General features: G+C 30.9%; 1 long non-coding RNA gene across 1 annotated transcript; it reads right to left on the reverse strand.

The window, feature by feature from the left end:
• Positions 1-376: 376 nt before the first annotated feature.
• Positions 377-17,593, reverse strand: LOC143081791 (uncharacterized). Its single transcript, XR_012980091.1, has 4 exons — positions 17,514-17,593; positions 15,919-16,059; positions 3,787-3,935; positions 377-465 (listed from the first exon to the last, which is right to left on the reverse strand). It is a non-coding gene; the product is annotated as an uncharacterized LOC143081791 (long non-coding RNA).
• Between the last annotated feature and the right edge of the window lie 410 nt (positions 17,594-18,003).

An 18,003-nucleotide genomic window follows, 5' to 3' on the forward strand; every position in this document is an offset into this window, starting at 1 on the left:
CTAGTTTGGCCTTCTTTTTAAATACTTCATCTCACATTTAACACAATCACTTCTTAACAATAAAATTTCACAATAAAACCCACTTAATTGCATGATTTTTGACAATACAATAAAAACTCTAAATAACATTTACTGAAGTATAAAGCCTATCAAAAGTTAAGAATATTTCAAAAACATAAATAAAACCATTCAATTAAAAAAATTCTGTCATCTTCAATATCTTTAGAATGGATATGCACTAAAACTTAACTAACAGATTTGAGCAGAAAGACCGTATGTTATTGTCTTTTCGATATGAAGTCATTTCTGTTGAGTTGTGAAACCTGGTGCAAGGCTGTCAAAATAAAAAGTTCAAACAAAAAAAGTTATATGAAATAAGCATACTTCATCCACAAATAATATTCATTCTTTGATGTCCTTTGTGCTCCCAAAAAGATGAGTTTCTCAGTATTCTGACCTTTTAGCCTGCAAAAAAATTATGGCACTTGAATGAAGACAAATAAATGAAACACACAGGTTCTGAGGTCGTTGAAGTGCATATATTGCATATTATTATTATTTATTCAAATACATGTCACCAAGGCATGTTTTATATTTTTGAAATTTTCTGGAAGACTATCATAGTTCAAAATAGATTTGATGTTAAATTCCAAAGAAATCTATTTTTAAGAAACCAATTTCAGTCTTTATAACACATATTTCTATGACAATACATGTAGAAACATATTCTCTTAAAAGTCTTTTAGCATTTTTTTGTTGTTGTGGGATTACTGCTGCATTGTTGAATGACTTAAACATCTTCTATACTCTATTAACATAGATAAGCTACACTACATGTAGCCAGACTAGTAAAATTTCATTCGGACTAGTAAGCTTTTGCAAAACTTTGTTTGACCCAATAAGAAAAATGTCAGAATATTGGTCTTCGGTCTAGTAGTTGAAAAAGTTTTTTGTGCAGACTGTTTCATCATTTACAAATACAAATGTACTTAATGACCAGTGGCAAATATTTGTATCTGAATGCTATATTTGTATAAGCAGGGACAGTTTGTCCTATCAAGTTAGTTTCTTTTGCCAAACATTAAAAAAATATGAAATTTATTGAACAATTGATTAGTTGACGGATCGTTGAGTGATTTATGCCACTTTATCACTATTGGGGTTGTCATGGTGTTCAGTTTTGACTAGGTGAGTAAGCCTTAGTACCTAGAGAGAACCATCATGACCTTCAGTAGGAAAACAGGCAATCCTAGTCATTCAAGATTGGAGGCAAATGTGCAAAATTGGGTGCAAGTCGTAAATGCAAACATTTTTGTCTAAAATAACTTAAGGTGTTAAAATCACAGCTTTGACGACACATTCCTTGCAAAAAGACCTCCAACAACAAATATTTGTGAACATATCACAGCAAACAAACAAAATGTGGAAGAATAGATAAGCATAGAAGATATTTGAAAATTGTGTAAAACATTATGTCACATATTTAGTTGTGTGTTAATGATCTATCATTTGTCAGCATGTCACAAAAGCATGCGCTCATTTTGATACAGTCGTGATCAAAGTTCAGTTAAATTTGACACAACACTTTTATCACCCTTTGATTATAAGCATACCTTCTTCAATGTAAATCAGTGAATCCATACAAATGAACCAATCATTGAATTGTCTACTTATATCAAGGTTTGAAATTTCAGACCATCTAACTTTGGGGGCATATAATACTACTTATGTCAAAAATAAAATAGACAAATATAGTCCTCAGAAGTTCAAAACTGCTAAAGTATTTTTATCCTCTTTATATATCAATTATGTAGGCCAGAATAAAAAAAAAAACTTTCATATAAGATTTTGCTACCTACGTAATTTTCTTTATTCCTCAAAATGCCTGCTAGAAAGTTTCTATTAGCTCTTTAAGTTGTTTAAACTTTGACAAAATTGAACTTCTGAGTGACAAGAATCTTTTAAATGTTTTTTTAAAATATTTTTGCAGTCATCAGGATCTACCCAAAAGCAAAAACTACTAAGGCCAGTAAAAGTTGTTAACCAGTAAATTTTTACTGAAACAAGACAAATACAAGCTGAATTGATTAAGGTAACATGTTTAATTGAATAAAACTGAGAATGGAAATGTGGAAGTGTCAAAGCGACTACAACCCAACCAAAGAGCAGGCAACAGCCGAAGGCCACCAATGGGTCTTCAATGTAGCGGGAAACTCCCCCAACCAGAGGCGTCCTTCAGGTGGCCCTTAAAATAATTATGTATACTAGTTTATGTATACTAGTTCAGTGATAATGAAGCATATCTGACAATTCCCTTTACTTGAAGCTATAAAGAAAAGTATGAGGCAAATTTCCATGTACTTTGAGATTAATAAATCAAGTAATAGGAAATTTCTGCACATTTCCTTACACAAAATAACTTATAATAATTAAGCTACAGCCCAAACATAAAATCTTTTCCTTGCATAGAAGCTAAAAAATAGTTTTACCAAAGTTTTTCTACCAATTGATTTTCACAGGAGGATGGACGGATCACAAGATGAGTGGTTACTATACCTCCTTTCACTGTTGGAGATGCCACTAAAAAGCCTGACATTAGCTATATAAATGTAAAGAAACTTTATGAAAGATTTATTTTGGGGCTTGCCAGTCAATGATTTTTTCACAAAGACTCTAACTCATGTACATGCACATTTATTATTAAATTTGTTTACATGTGTAATTTCATTTTTGACTAAAAACCGTCTTGCTTTACAATTGGTCATTTATACTTGCACCATGCTGTTATATATTGACACAAAGTCTAGATAATTAACTTCTAACTCAACTCCATTAAATCATATCACAGATAAAAATATATTTCATAATTTATTTAGAAATTGTTTGTTAGCTATTAATTTATTGTTGAATATAATAATTTCCACCCATTTATAAAAATTTTATTACACTTTGACAACCGCCCTGAAAAACATTTTTTTTTTCTTTTAATTCAAATAAACATCTTGGACCAAATAATATTTCTTTATTTCCATCACCTTGATGCCTACGTAATAGGGTGTCATAAATCACGCCTTGACAATAGGATCCATTTTTCAATAATCAACACCTGTTTATCTACCTTTAACAATATTTACAGGTAACAATAGCCGATTGTTATTGTTTACTGGGTCACAGGCTGACGACTTGAGATCTACAAACAAGCTTCTGATACTTTAATTGTGAAATATGCACCATTGTTCAATTTTAACTTAAATAGTGTAACAATGGCTACTTGTATTTCAGGATTTATTTACCCCAATTTTCATTTGAAACCAACATTCCAAGTTTGTTAAATGGTTGCTGGTTATTTCTGTTTCCTTAAATCACAATGACAAATTTGCCGTCAAAATTTCTCAGTTTCCAAAACTTACGAATAAGATCTGCATTGATCAGATACATTACTTAAACACGTACCTCCGTGAACTTTGAAATTAAAGTATAATTAAACTGTTTTAAAATGAAGACGATTTTCAGATATATTCATTCTTTTTATAGCTTGCTGTTAGGTGTGAGCCAAGGCTGCATTTTGAAAACCGTACTTTGACCTATAATGGTTTACTTTTACAAATTGTGACTTGGATAGAGAGTTGTCTCATTGGCACTCATACCGCTTCTTCTTATATCAATTGACAACAATTAATTTTTAACTCAAAACTGCTGTTGGCTAAACATTATAGAGCATTGTTGACAGTTAAGTCATGATCTGTTCTTTGATAGCAGAAGCCTTATTAAAACTGAAATTCTTACTATTAATTGCCTTTTCTTTAATCTTGTCAAGCTGCAATTTTCAGTTTATTTGCTTTTCTTTTCTCTTGCCAAGATCCCATTTTCAGTTTAGTTGCCATGTGTCGGTGTATATTTCCAATATTTCTAAAACTTGGAGAAAATCACAGCACCTAAAAAATGGCAAATACAGCTTAAACAATCTACTCTATTAACTAGATATAGGAAGGTGTGGTATGAGTGCCAATGAGACAACTCTACATCTAAGTCACAATTTTATAAAAGTAAACCATTATAGGTCAAGGTATGGTCTCAAACACTGAGCCTAGGCTCACACCGAACAGCAAGCTATAAAGGGCCCCAAAAAAGTATGAATAATATTAATGGAAATATTATTGATACATGTATATACAATTATTTCAAAGGTTTTTCATTGGACAAATATCATTTGAAATGATGATACAACTGTCCAGAGAATTTGAGTGAAATGTCTAAAATTACAGAAAATTGAAAAAAGAAAAAGTTTTATATAAGCTATATAAGTTTATGTTCCTCAACTATTTCAAACTAAGGCTTACATTAAATCAAAAATGTTCAGATTCTTAAGGATTGAAAATTTTTAAAAGTTTGGGAGCAGGTTCAATTTTATATCAATAAATTATAACAAAAATTTTATGAATTTAATTTTGGCCCTATATCATTTTTTTAACGGAAGAACCTGACAATGTCAAGTTTGTTTCTGATAACAAGGGTACCTCAATAACAATAATGAACGTCATAAATCAGCACTGAGGAGCCATTGCGTCTCTGAAAAGTTTTCTAAGATTTAAAAATTTATTGTTAAAAACACAATGTGATGTAAATTTCTATATTGTCATCCATTTGTACCTGAGATAGGCCAAAACACACAAAAGATGCATTAAAAATGAATTACAACCCGACAAGGTATTTTATAACAAGATACACAATATTACAGTCGTTAATTTGACAAGTGTCTGCAAAAATCGGGTGTATAAAAACCATGACACCCACTTTAAAAGTTTTGTTTGATCTTTTAAAGTGTACAACAATAGAATTTGTCCCATAATTTAAACAATGTGGGTGGTGAAGGGATTTACTACTGCAGATTTCACATATTTTATTTCTTAGCGTTATCTTATATGTTTAAGTAAGTTACATCTTTATACAACTATTGTAAAATATGACATGGGAAGACAGCTTTATAGAAGATGAGTTTGGATTACATGAAATAACTTATTCTAATCCTATTTAGATTTTAAAATGAAGAAATTTACTTTTTTTTATAGGCATCTGTCTATTAATGTATTTCGGTTTATTTTATTTATTCTCTTATAAATTGAAGAACAAACAGCATTGTATTCATTTGTTTACTCCACGGAACATGTCAAGGAGAGCAACCTTAGTAAACAATCAAACAAAACGACATCTACATCTTAGCATACAATTTCAATGTGTCAAAACTGTCTTGGTGGTCTTGTGGTAGCATGCTCCCCTCCAGTGCCAGAGATATAGTTCTGCTGAGTTAAATCAAAGACTTTAAAAAGTGGTAGCATGCTCCCCTCCAGTGCCAGAGATATAGTTCTGCTGAGTTAAATCAAAGACTTAAAAAAGTGGTATTTGCTGCTTATCAGCTATACATGCAGCATAATGCAGTTAGAGCAGAGTTTTCTAAAAGTGGTGGTCTGATGGAATTGACCACCAAAATTTGCACAGGATTGACACAATTTTGGTATTTTGTAACAGAAATAGTTGTGAGGACCAGTAGATTTTCTTCAAAGACCAGGGGGAAAACAGGACCAGTAGTTTTTCTTCAAGGACCACCAGGGGGGAAAAAAATATTTGAGAACTGTTAGAGTATAGACTGGTCTGTTTGAAGTCAAAATAATGTGTCCTGGTAAGGTGACATGTCTTACTGCTGGCTGTAACCTTGTGCACAATACAGTCATAAAAAAGAATGTGTCCCCAGTACATGGATGACCCATCCACACTATCATTTTCTATGTTCAGTGGACCATGAAAATAGGGGAAAATCTCTAATTTGGCATTAAAATTAGAAAGATCATATCATAGCGAACGGAACATGTGTACTAAGTTTCAAGTTAATTGGACTTCAACTTGATCAAAAACTACCTCGAACAAAAACTTCAACCTGAAGCGAGACAGATGGATGAACGGATGAACGAACGAACGGATGAACGGAGGCACAGACCAGAAAACATAATGCCCGTAAATGGAGTATAAATATGCACACTGCATTCCATCCTTAAAACATGGTGTACTAAACATGCTTATTAAATATGAGATATGGCAACTAAACAACACTAAAAAATATAAAAAAACACTTTTAAAGGTCAGATACTGTCTTTAACAATTGTCTTTACAAAGTGTCAAGGTCTAAATCATTATGACTTGTTTACACTAAATTCATTTGAGGTGTACTGATTGACATTCTAGTCTGAGAGAGCATGGCTCATTTAGTAGTTGAAATTTGATTTTGAACTAGATTTCAGTAAAGGAGAGTACTCTCAGATGAGTTTTATGTGTCTTTTGTTATTTTATTTATTTGTTTCAGTGTTTAATATGTGTATGATGTCTGGTCGAGTCAATCATTTTCCACCAATTTTTTAGTTTATTCTTATGTTGTGTTTTCACACTGCTAACCCTGGTTAGGTGGAGGGTTCAGCACTTAAAAACATATCAAACCAAGGCAAATACTTATATGCAAGTCCCCAAGCCAGGAAACACAAATATGGTTATAGATTTTGTACAGGTAATGTTTAATACAATAAACTGAAATTTTTGTGAGGCCCCTCATTACTTTTACAAGGAATAATTTGTATTACTTTTGCAATTATTTGTTATACAGGAGGAATAATGAAGTTCAAATGTGTTTTGTATTTCTTTTTACAGCTGATTTATCCTTATTTACATCAAAGCTTTTTTTTTTCCATAGAACTGTATAATAACATGTACATTTGTCATTTTGTGGCCTTTTACAGCTGACTATGCGGTACAGGCTTTGCTCACTGTTGATGGTCTTACGGTGACCTAAAGTGGTTCATTTCTGTGTCATTTGGTCTGTTGTGGTGACTTGTCTCATTGGCAATCATACCACATCTTCTTTTTTATATACACATGCTACAAAAAAAATGTTTAATTTATTTTCACCATTTGTTCTCTTAGAGACAAGTGACTACGAATATAAATTTTACAAAATCCATAAAATTTGATAACCAAGTTTTATTACGATATTCAATATTGTGGGTTATAATAGGCTAAATAAAATTCAAATATTTCTCGAAACAACCCAAGTGATGTTCATACAAAGTCACCATTTAAATTGGTCAATTCAAATTAATATATCAATAGGGCTAAGTCATTTAAGGACGTCAGTTAAGGACAACTGTTGACAGACCTCAATCTAAACATCAAACTTGTCATACTGCTAAAAACGGCAATAAATCCTTCAATCAAACAAACTTGAAGGCCATACCTTATTTTATCTTAACAATAGACGCTTTTAATTCTGTTGAAAATAGAAATGAAATTCTAAATTGAAGATGTTGACCTTACGTTGATCATTTAACAACGGTCTGTTAAGGTACAAAACCTGATTCTTCCAGTGCATTGATCAAGGACTAAAGCTAATTAGCTTTATCGTAAGATAATGAGATTGATAAGAGATAACATCATCATCTTTAATTGTAATGTCGTACCCTCCATGACGTGACAGGTACTAAAATGAACTATATTTAAAGTTTTAATGGACTTAAGGAAGATATTTTAGACTAAAAAACTTTAAATTCTTTTAAAGAATAATAGCTATTGTTATCATTTTTATAAAGAAAAAATATATCCCCTCTGGCCATTTTTCTTAAATGCATTGTATAAATCCACATTTCTAAAGATCTTTTGAAGTTTTGGTAGTGCCGGTACAACATAATGGTAATAAATAGTTAGAAAGATAAAATCCTAAATAAACATTTTGTTAGGTCAAATATTTCATTGATATGGTGCAACAAGAACAAGAGGCCCATAGTGTAAACTCTAGGATGTTAGTTTAAACATATTTATTTATAGTGGATTGGGAAACAAGTTTTGCAACTGATATTAATCCCTTTCCACTTTGTGGGTGCAAGTACTGCCTTGTAGCGGCATTAGCCTACTCTTTTTCGAAATCTACAAGGGTGTCTTTAACGTGCAAGAGATATGGCTCTCTCTTAACCTGGGTCAGCCATTTATTGTCCCCTTCTGACCGATTATCATCGTTTCCTCAAGACCATACTTGCAGATGGTGTCAAGGGAGAGCCAAAAATTGAGTCCTAACTCTTCGTTTAACCCTTTTCTTATCATATTTGATTTTTAGGTAATGCATTAAATAATTTTGCTTGGGACTCTTATATTTGTAATGACAATGATAAATTAGTGTTAAATGTGCAGTGACAAATATTTCAGGCATTATAGGACGAGAAGATATCATTGTAAAAAGAATATGAACCCTACTTTGTACTTAAATAATATCCTGAACTAGAATTAAAACTTGCCATCTCACAGCTTACCACATCCTGAAAAACAGCCTCACATAAATGGAAAGACTTTTATAAAAGACTGATTTTAATCTTTAGCCAATTTTTGTTGTAATTGAAAACTTCTGATCTGATCTGACAAAAACAAAACATTTCATTCTTCTATACTTTTAATATTTTTCATTCATATTAATTTATAATAAAAATCCAGATACATTCTTTCCCGTCAAAATTCCTTTTTTTTTCTTCTTCAAATACTTGATTCTCAAGAACAAGCACTCAGACATAAGGCTATCCTTATTTTTAGTCAATATGTTTTATACACTGTAAAAAAAATACCTAAAAAGTATGTATGAAAATTTAGTGATTTGGATTTCCCCGTAAAGCGTCCTTTATAGGGCAATCTAAGATGATTTTTTTTTTGTGAAGAATTGCATACCGGTATATAATAGTTGAAGTAACAGAATTAAAAATTCAATTTTATTCAGAATAGATTTTTTATCTGATTAAAACTATCAAAAAACCAATATATAGTAAGTATTAACTCCAATACTCTTAAATTGAAGATGTAATCATAAAAAAGAACTCTTTAACATACATTTTAACAATAGACAAACTTTTTATAGAATAATTTATGATATTTTTTTTCAGAGCACAAACAAGCATAAACGTATTGTAACTAAAATAAATTCAAAATTTTGATAATAATGCACTGTAAATTTCTTATCTTTTCCTTTTAAAAATCATAATTTGAACAGTTAACAAATTTAAGATTTTTTAAGGCATAATTTGTGATCGTTTGAATAAATTCATCAATGACTGTATAATAATGAACTTGTGTTTAATTAACTGGAAATTACACAAAGAATAAAATAACACGAAAATATAGTTCAAAATCGTTTTTAAACCAAAATTATATTCCATTAAGCTCATTAGCATACAATATATTCAACATATTTAAAGTTTAAGATTTAAGACCACCAATTATGTTAGTTAATATGCAAATATCAATATATTGTCCTCGAAATCTAGAAAAAAAATCGGTTGAAAAAATAAAATATATTTCCTTTTTAACTGTAATGGAATGGAAAGTTTATGAATAAATGAAAAATACAATAGAAGTATTTCATAATGCAAAATGTTCCTTTCATGTTTATATCATATCACCTTAAGATTATAAATTATCTAAATTTAAACCTTGTAGGATATTTACGAGCTTAATTATGTTCATTGCCAATATATAAATGTACATTAAAATGTTGGTCTAGAATTGAAAATTACCAACACTTCCAGTTTGTTTTTTGTAAAGAAAGAGTTCATAAGAAAGAGCAGAACACAAAATTCAGTTATTGTCAATTAAAAATGTCATCGTTAATGCTGCTTTTTTAAAGTATTATTTTTCTTTATAAAAATATCTCTCTGATGGTTTGGAAAAAGACGTAAGACCTACATGGTTGCAGTCACTTTGCATAAACAACTGGTTTAATTTTTCACACTACTTCTTTATACCTTGTCATTAAGACATTTGTACTGTTATAAATCATGTGATCACTTAAAGAACTAGGAATTCAGGTAAAGAGAACAAATGTTAAGACTTCATCAAAGGTATGCTTGAATCTGAAATTTTTTTTAAATCCTCAACATTTGACTTCAAGGCAAGAGTATTTTTGTTGAAATAAAAGGACATTGATTAACTAAAATGAGCATCTAAACCAATTCATTGAAAAAGTCAAACACTATTTGTTCTGGAATATAAAGTTTAAAACGACTGGTTATGAAAAGAAGAAACAAAAGCGCGACATGTGACACCCCCCCCTTTTTTTAAAACAAAAACTCAATAACTCTAAAATAATATTTTGAATCATCACCAAAAAGTATACAGATCTTTAGATTAATATAACTAAGAGTGTAAAGTTTTAAGTAATTAACATAAATCGATTTATGAGAAACAGTGTGACATGTGAAAAAAACACCCACCTGTTTTAGTTATATAGTCCCGCGAAAAAAAATAAAAAATTTAAATCTTGTTTTCACCAAAAAGTATAGATTGTTTGACCATCATAAGAAACAACTATGTAAAGTTTCATAAAATTTGGATAAGTGGTTCTCAAGTGACAGTGCCACATGTGGAGGCTGGACAGACAGACGGACGGAGTGGACATTTGTATACCATAAATTCCCGTCAAAATTTTGACAGGCGTATACCAACTATTCAGTTTTTGTAAAAATGCAATCAATTATCAGACTAAGTCCCAGCCTGTTATTCAACCTATCATCAAACAGAAAGTAGATGTCTGACAGTTCTGAAAAAAACACTTACATTTACCACTCATTACATTCAAGCTGCTGACCAAATATGGTCATGTTATACTGTAGTGCTTGTGAAATGTGAGAAAACAAATGTTATGTTCATTCAACATACCAGTACTAAAAACTAAAACAATCTAGGCATTTGCAAATAGAAAGTAGACGTCATACAGATTACAGAAGTATTCTAACATCATAAGTAATCCATGTCAAGCTAATATATAAGGTCATTTTGTAAAGCAGCTAGTATATATGAGGAAAGTGAAATGAAAATTTTGTTGAACATTTGAACAAACAGAGAAAAAGACAAGGTGGACCTAGCGTTGGGATATAAGAATAATATTTCCAAGCTTCTCAAATCTTCTATAGCAAGTCTAAACCTGCAATCATCTACACAAAGTCTAAACCTGCAATCATCTACACCAAGTCTTAACCTGCAATCATCTACACCAAGTCTAAACCTGCAATAATCTATGCCAAGTCTAAACCTGCAATCATCTACATCAAGTCAAAACCTGCAATCATCTACACTAAGTCTAAACCTGCAATCATCTACACAAAGTCTAAACCTGCAATCATCTACACCAAGTCTTAACCTGCAATCATCTACACCAAGTCTAAACCTGCAATAATCTACACCAAGTCTAAACCTGCAATCATTTACACCATATCTAATTTAAACCTGCAATAATCTACACCAAGTCTAAACCTGCAATCATTTACACCATATCTAATCTAAAACTGCAATAATCTACACCAAGTCTAAACCTGCAATCATTTACACCAAGTCTCAACCTGCAATCATTTACACCAAGTCTCAACCTGCAACCATTTACACCAAATCTAAAGCTGCAATCATTTACACCAAGTCTCAACCTTCAATCATTTACACCAAGTCTTAAGTAAACATGCAATCATCTACACCAAGTCTTAACTCTGCAATCATCTACACAAAGTCTTAACCTGCAATCATCTACACTAAGTCTAAATTAGCAATCATCTACACCAAGTCTAAAACTGCAATCATCTAAACCAAGTCTAAACCTGCAATCATCTACACCAAGTCTAAATCTGCAATCATTTACACTAAGTCTTAACCTGCAATCATCTACACCAAGTCTGAACCTGCAATAATCTACACCAAGTCTCAACCTGTTATCTTTTACACCAAGTCTAAAGTAAACATGCAATCATCTACATCAGATTTTTTTCAGGTCGATCTCTGGTTTGATTTCATAAATCAAACTTTGTATTATCAAATACCTTCTACCATTAAGTCAGTATTATTTTACCATGTTTTACCTAAATACTATTGTGTGATCAGTACAAAAGACTGACTAGTGTGGGATTTGAGAGGTCAGAGAGTCAACTTTTCATTTGACAACTAAAGCTTTTGTATGGGAACATAAAGTTGGAACCCCTTTTTATGACTTGGTTATGTTGGAACCCCACTTTTAAAACTGGTTGTATCTGTGGTTGCTGACCTATCATGATTGTTTATAATAACTGATTGTGTCTTTTGTACACAAAACATGCCATGCATCTGACGTACAAAATCATTAGCCCAGTATCTTTGAGGAGTTTTTTTTATACTTATACAAATTTTCATAAAAAGTAATTTTGTTTGTACATTATTTCACATGTAATTGTTTATTCTTCAAAGTACACAACAATTTACCACAAAAATTGTAAAAACTTTAAAAATTTCCCTTTGAAGTTTCAAATTTGATTTGAAGTAATTAAAAAGATAAATAAAATATCATTATAGTAAAAATATTTGACTAGACATATTAAAAGTACACCAGCACCCCCAAATATTATAAATACGTAGAACAGAAAACAACTAATGAATTTATAGATGAGAGACATCTTTATTAGTTGTATTCAAAAAATCTATATAAAATAGGGACCAAAAATCTATGATAATGTCCTATACAAATATCTTTATATAAACTGAATTATCAAATTTAAATCGTAGACGTGGAAGTGTTACGTGCTGCATTGTTAATTTGACGTTTATTAACTGCGGTATTTATTGTAAATAGCAAAATAATCGTTCAATTTTATATAACGTCCTTCTGCATAATAAAGTAATGTATTATGCTTTGAATTAAGTCAAATACAATTGGCAAGGTTAAATATACGAGATAACACTTTTTATATGGCTATTAGTTTTCACAATTGTTTAACGTGTCACTCCAGCCTTTTGTCTGGACCATGAGCGATTGATAATTTGGGGTTTGACAACAAAAATAATTTTCTATTTATCGACAGGAAATTTAACAGAGGTCTCAGTGATTGTTGTAGTTATGGATCAAATTCGATTAGCCAAACGGGGCCCACCTTCTACTGACGACAGAATAAAAAGACGATTGTTTAACACTTGCATCTACAAAGTATCGGATATCTAGAATCAAGCGTTTTATTTTACACGGCTGAAATGACAATACATCTTCCTCTATTGTTCGCGAGACATAAATGTAATTTGAGACCCTTCTACTTCTATGTATAGAGAAATGCAAGGTTGAAATTCAAATTAATCTAAGTTTCAAATTATAACAATGTTACTGATAACGACTTATGTCACATTAAAAATAGTCTAGTTTGATGAGTTATCACGGTTTCATAGACTATCCATTTTGACAACGGGTAGAAATTAAAAGTAGTCCAACATACCATTACACCATAAAAGTCAATTCTGGTCTTTTAAACATGTATGGAGTCACGGTTATAAAGCAAATGTTTTAATTTCAAAAAGATTTGTCAAAAATTTAATATCTTTATGTCTCAATTAAGACGTAAGAAAATGAATCAATAAAGTGGTCGGATTTTGTGATCCTGAAAATTTCAACTTTTCAAAAGATTTGTTTAATGGTTTACAAATTATTACATAAATCTAAAAAAATAATCTAAAAAGGAATTCAAATTTAAAGGAAACAAATATGAAATATTAGTAATAAAAACAATATAAAACTTATTTTGGTTTGAAAGAAATCGTTTCATCTTCTCTATATACCCTAGTTTTCTGAACCATCTGATTGTTCTAAGTACAAATGTATCCTTCAAATAAATATATATATCCTATTTATATAAATCATAAAGGCCTGTTGTCATTATCAATATTTTTACTGTACCAGTTTCTTCGGTGAAATTATTTTTCATAGTAACAACTGTCAAAGAAAACTTTAATAAAAAATGTTTGCTGTATATTGTATCTGGTATCTGAACCTAACCATGAAAACTTAACATTGACAAATGAACCATACAAATGGGGTGCAGCCCCTATTTACCCTGCTGTACTTTACAATTATTCCATACATCGAATATAGTTAACCTATTGCTTATAGTAGGTGACATGTGGACTTGAGTAGGAAAACTTAACCCTTAACCCTGGTCCAGACTAGATGTGTCAAAAGGACATGAATGGCACCACTCGCAAAAAAACTAAAGCCATCTTAAGAAGTTGACATTGGAGAATGTAAGACTAACTGGTACATGTATAACTGTTTGTTGCTGAATGATGAATTACGGAATAATGTAACGATGAATAAAGGCAAAACAATATGGCCCAGACAACTTTCTGGCATAAAAATGAGTCTTATGTCAGTTGAATGGTCTCTTATGGGCATAAATATTTTGCAAGGATCAGAGCTTTAAACAGTTATATTCAGCCAATGCTGAACCCTGAAAATGAGATCAATGATAATGGACATATATACTGTTTACAAGCAATGGAGCATTCAGGTCTTCTAGCTTTATAGTACCGGTACATGAAGCTTAATACAAATAGTTGAGTGCCTCACCACTGCAGGATATCATCTCTGTCTTGAAAAGCTCTAACCATATAAATAACACAAGGATATGTGTACACATAAACCTTGACCAAAATTTGCCGTTTCAGAATCTAATGCATTCTTGGACCTGAGTAAAATATTCAAAATCATAAACCAAAAACATTGTCATTTCGGTGTACGAACAATGATACTAACCATAGCCTACTATATTCTGAAAAGGTGTATTGGTATTTTATGTAGCCATGGATAGTAGCGTTGGCACATTCATTTCTATCCAACTACTTCAAACCATAAGTTTAAAAGTGATCACTGTACAAAGAAATGTGTGTCAAACCTTTGTGTTTATCAAATGTTGTGCCATTAACTCCCACCAAATTAAAGATTTCACTCGAACTTATGAAAACCTGGAACGACAAACACAAAAAGAGAAGTACCGAAACATGAACTGAATTACAAAAGTTCCCAAAAAAATAGACATGTGTCAATTTAGATATATATTTATAAGTATGTCAAAAAACTGTACGACATATTTACAGTAATTATAAATATATATTTATATATATACTAGAAAAGGAATATCAATTCTTATTAAAATATTATTAGACTTAATAAAGAGATTAATATCACCAATTGAAAAGTCACCTGTTTAAGGGGAGGCAACTGAACATACTACCAAGCAAATCAAATGACAATACAACCCTAATCCCTTTTTTATCTTATACGAACAAAACTAAGCCATGGAGAAGTAAAGTACTTGAGACTGGGACAAATCAGGTGTATCACTTTTATATACCCCTCATGTCAATTTAGATGCATGACAGCCAAAGTTAAATAATGCGAAAAAATAATTAACTGAGTAAAAATCCTTTATGATCTGCTTTTGTCGTTTTCAAAATATGCATACTCTCCATTGAAAAAGTTGACAAAAGAATATCTGAATAAATTCCCTACACAACACATAAGGTTACAACAAAAACCTACTAATGTAATATTCATGAGTAGTATTAGTGTTGTTAGCGTAAACTATTGTAGTTTCGTTCTGTCGAACAATAGCGAAAAAGGTTGATTCACGAAAGAGAACAAATTGATTTCTTCATGAGTTCCTCGTAATAAAACTATGATGTAGACAAGAATAAAAAGACGGCTATTATGCTTTTAAAATATACTGTTGAGGTTTTCACATCTGACTGCATAGACTCGGGGGTTTATCTTATACATTGTCGCACTCTCACTAGGTTCCCAAATTTTCCATTTTCTTTTCAATATAATTTCATTTTGTGCCGTTGAATCTTTTGAGACGAAAATTAAAAGGAGAACAATGTCGTAACAAAGGGAACTCCTCTCTTTTTGTTGGATGATGTAGAATGACAAAACAAGAAACAAACTTTGTGTCGTGGGAAATAATCCAAGTTTTGATGTTGACGTCTTATGTTGTAGCGATGTCATTTTGTGTAGAGAACTGATGCATGCAAAAAAGGCTCCCTATAAATGTACAATTATAAATTTACCTTCAGTTTTTTTGGTCTTTATAACCACTGGTATATATTCAATCAAATTGTTTTTTAACCAGAGAAACTTAACGAACAGCTGTATCAATGAATATCTTCTGCTGGCAGCAAGCAACTTTAAATGATCCAGTCTTATTTTCCCTGAAAATACAGAAATAAATTTTAAGTTATAAAATTTAATAATTTTAATTTTGGCAGAGGTCAAAATAAGAGGTTTCAGTTGTACAGTGTGGTAGATTTAATAAACAGTAACTTTAACCAAAGTTCAAATTGCTATGTTGGAAACTTTATTACCGGTACCTATTTAGATTATATAATGTACAAGGGAAAATAAATTAATTTGATGATAAGTAATTTCAAGAAGCTTGCCAACTTGGACACAACTAATTTCTACCACTGTAAGAAATAGCAATTAAAGTACTAGTGTATATTTAGTTACAAAAGGCTGAATGAAGTTGAATTGACAATTTTTAGAAAAATGTTATTGACCGTCAATACTGTCACCGCCATAAACTATCTCAAAAATGAATGCAAATGAATAGAGATTTGGGAAACAATAAGTGAGTTCATAACTTGACTCTCTATTTTTCAAAAAATCTATCAATTTATTTTTTAATTTTGTGAAGCATGTAACAAGTTGACCAATAGTTATCTGCTGTAGAAAGGGAGATAATGCACACTTTTTATTCATGATTTGATTTGACAAATCTTAACAAGGATGATTTTACTATGAAATTGAATTATCTGAAAATCAATAAAATTAATCTGAAAGACCTGCATCCTTCCTTTTAAAATTGTTATTTTCTTACAGCTCTCCCCAAGTCCTAAAACTTTTGAAAAAAAAATAAATTTCAAGAAGCTAACAAAAATCATTTATATAACCGACTAAAACCACCCCTAAGCAGAAGATTGAAACCAACAGTGTTTTTAAATGTGGGAGAATAAGAAACCAAGATTCAAATAATCAAAATTTTTGAAAAAGCTGTCTAAATAATAAACCTCTCAAGTTATGGTCAAATCAATACTGGTAATTCAAATGAAAACAAACTTCACAACATTAAACTAATTTGTACTTTTACGAAAATCTTTTTTTTTTATAACTTTTTTAAAACTTTTTTGTTTGCTAAAGCACATTTAACATCTACCACTGATAATAAGGACGTAATAAGGATTATAAATGCACAATCATGCAGTAGTACATACTTCTGCGTCACATCAATACAAAGACAAACCACTTCAACCCACTTGATCAATAAGTGTGACACAATATAAACATTAAAAACAATACGACTTAATCCTTTTGTACTCTAGGCTCTACAAAATCTCTCCTCTCCTCAAACCTGCCAAGCACGCCTTAGAACGGAAGAGCTATCTAAAGACTCTCCTCAAATAGTAAGACAATATTGAAGTACAATATACTCTGTTTTAAGAAGAAAGTGGTCATATGTTTAGATACTTTAAAATACTATTTATTGTTTTTATTACTTCAGAATGAGGCTAACTGAAGGGTTAATAAAAATCACAATCAAAAAGACGACTTATTTATTAAGACCTTTCCTTTTTCGAATTCAACCAAATTTTTATCAATTTCTTACTGTGAATTCAAAGGGTCATTGGCACGTCTATCATTCTAAAGTTGGTTCAGGTTGTTTTGTATATTATTCAGCTGCATACTGCAATATAGAGTGAACATTAGTTAAATATTTGTCTTTGTCATCTATCATGAGTTTTTCTAAAGCAGAAAATATTAGCAAAGAATTTTCCTTCGCTAATTTTGTGTTAGATAAAATTGCAACAATATTTTAGTTTACAGTGAGATAAGAGTAAGAAACTACAAAATCAGGATTTTGGTTTTGAAATCATGAGAAAATAAACCATTTTTGCAGTATATCAATTCCTGAAATAATCAGGCTTTTCTTCATCAGTCTAAGTATGTTTGAAAGTAACTGTTGAAACATTTGTTACAATGTTGAGAAAAGGAAAAAAATAAAACCTATGACATAATTCCCTTATAACAATCTAGAAAAATTCAAAAAGAAGTCTATTGTAAAATGATTATCCATCTTGGTTCACTTTTAGAGCATT

The sequence above is a fragment of the Mytilus galloprovincialis genome, chromosome 7, assembly GCF_965363235.1.
Source record: "Mytilus galloprovincialis chromosome 7, xbMytGall1.hap1.1, whole genome shotgun sequence".
NCBI lineage: Eukaryota > Metazoa > Mollusca > Bivalvia > Mytilida > Mytilidae > Mytilus > Mytilus galloprovincialis.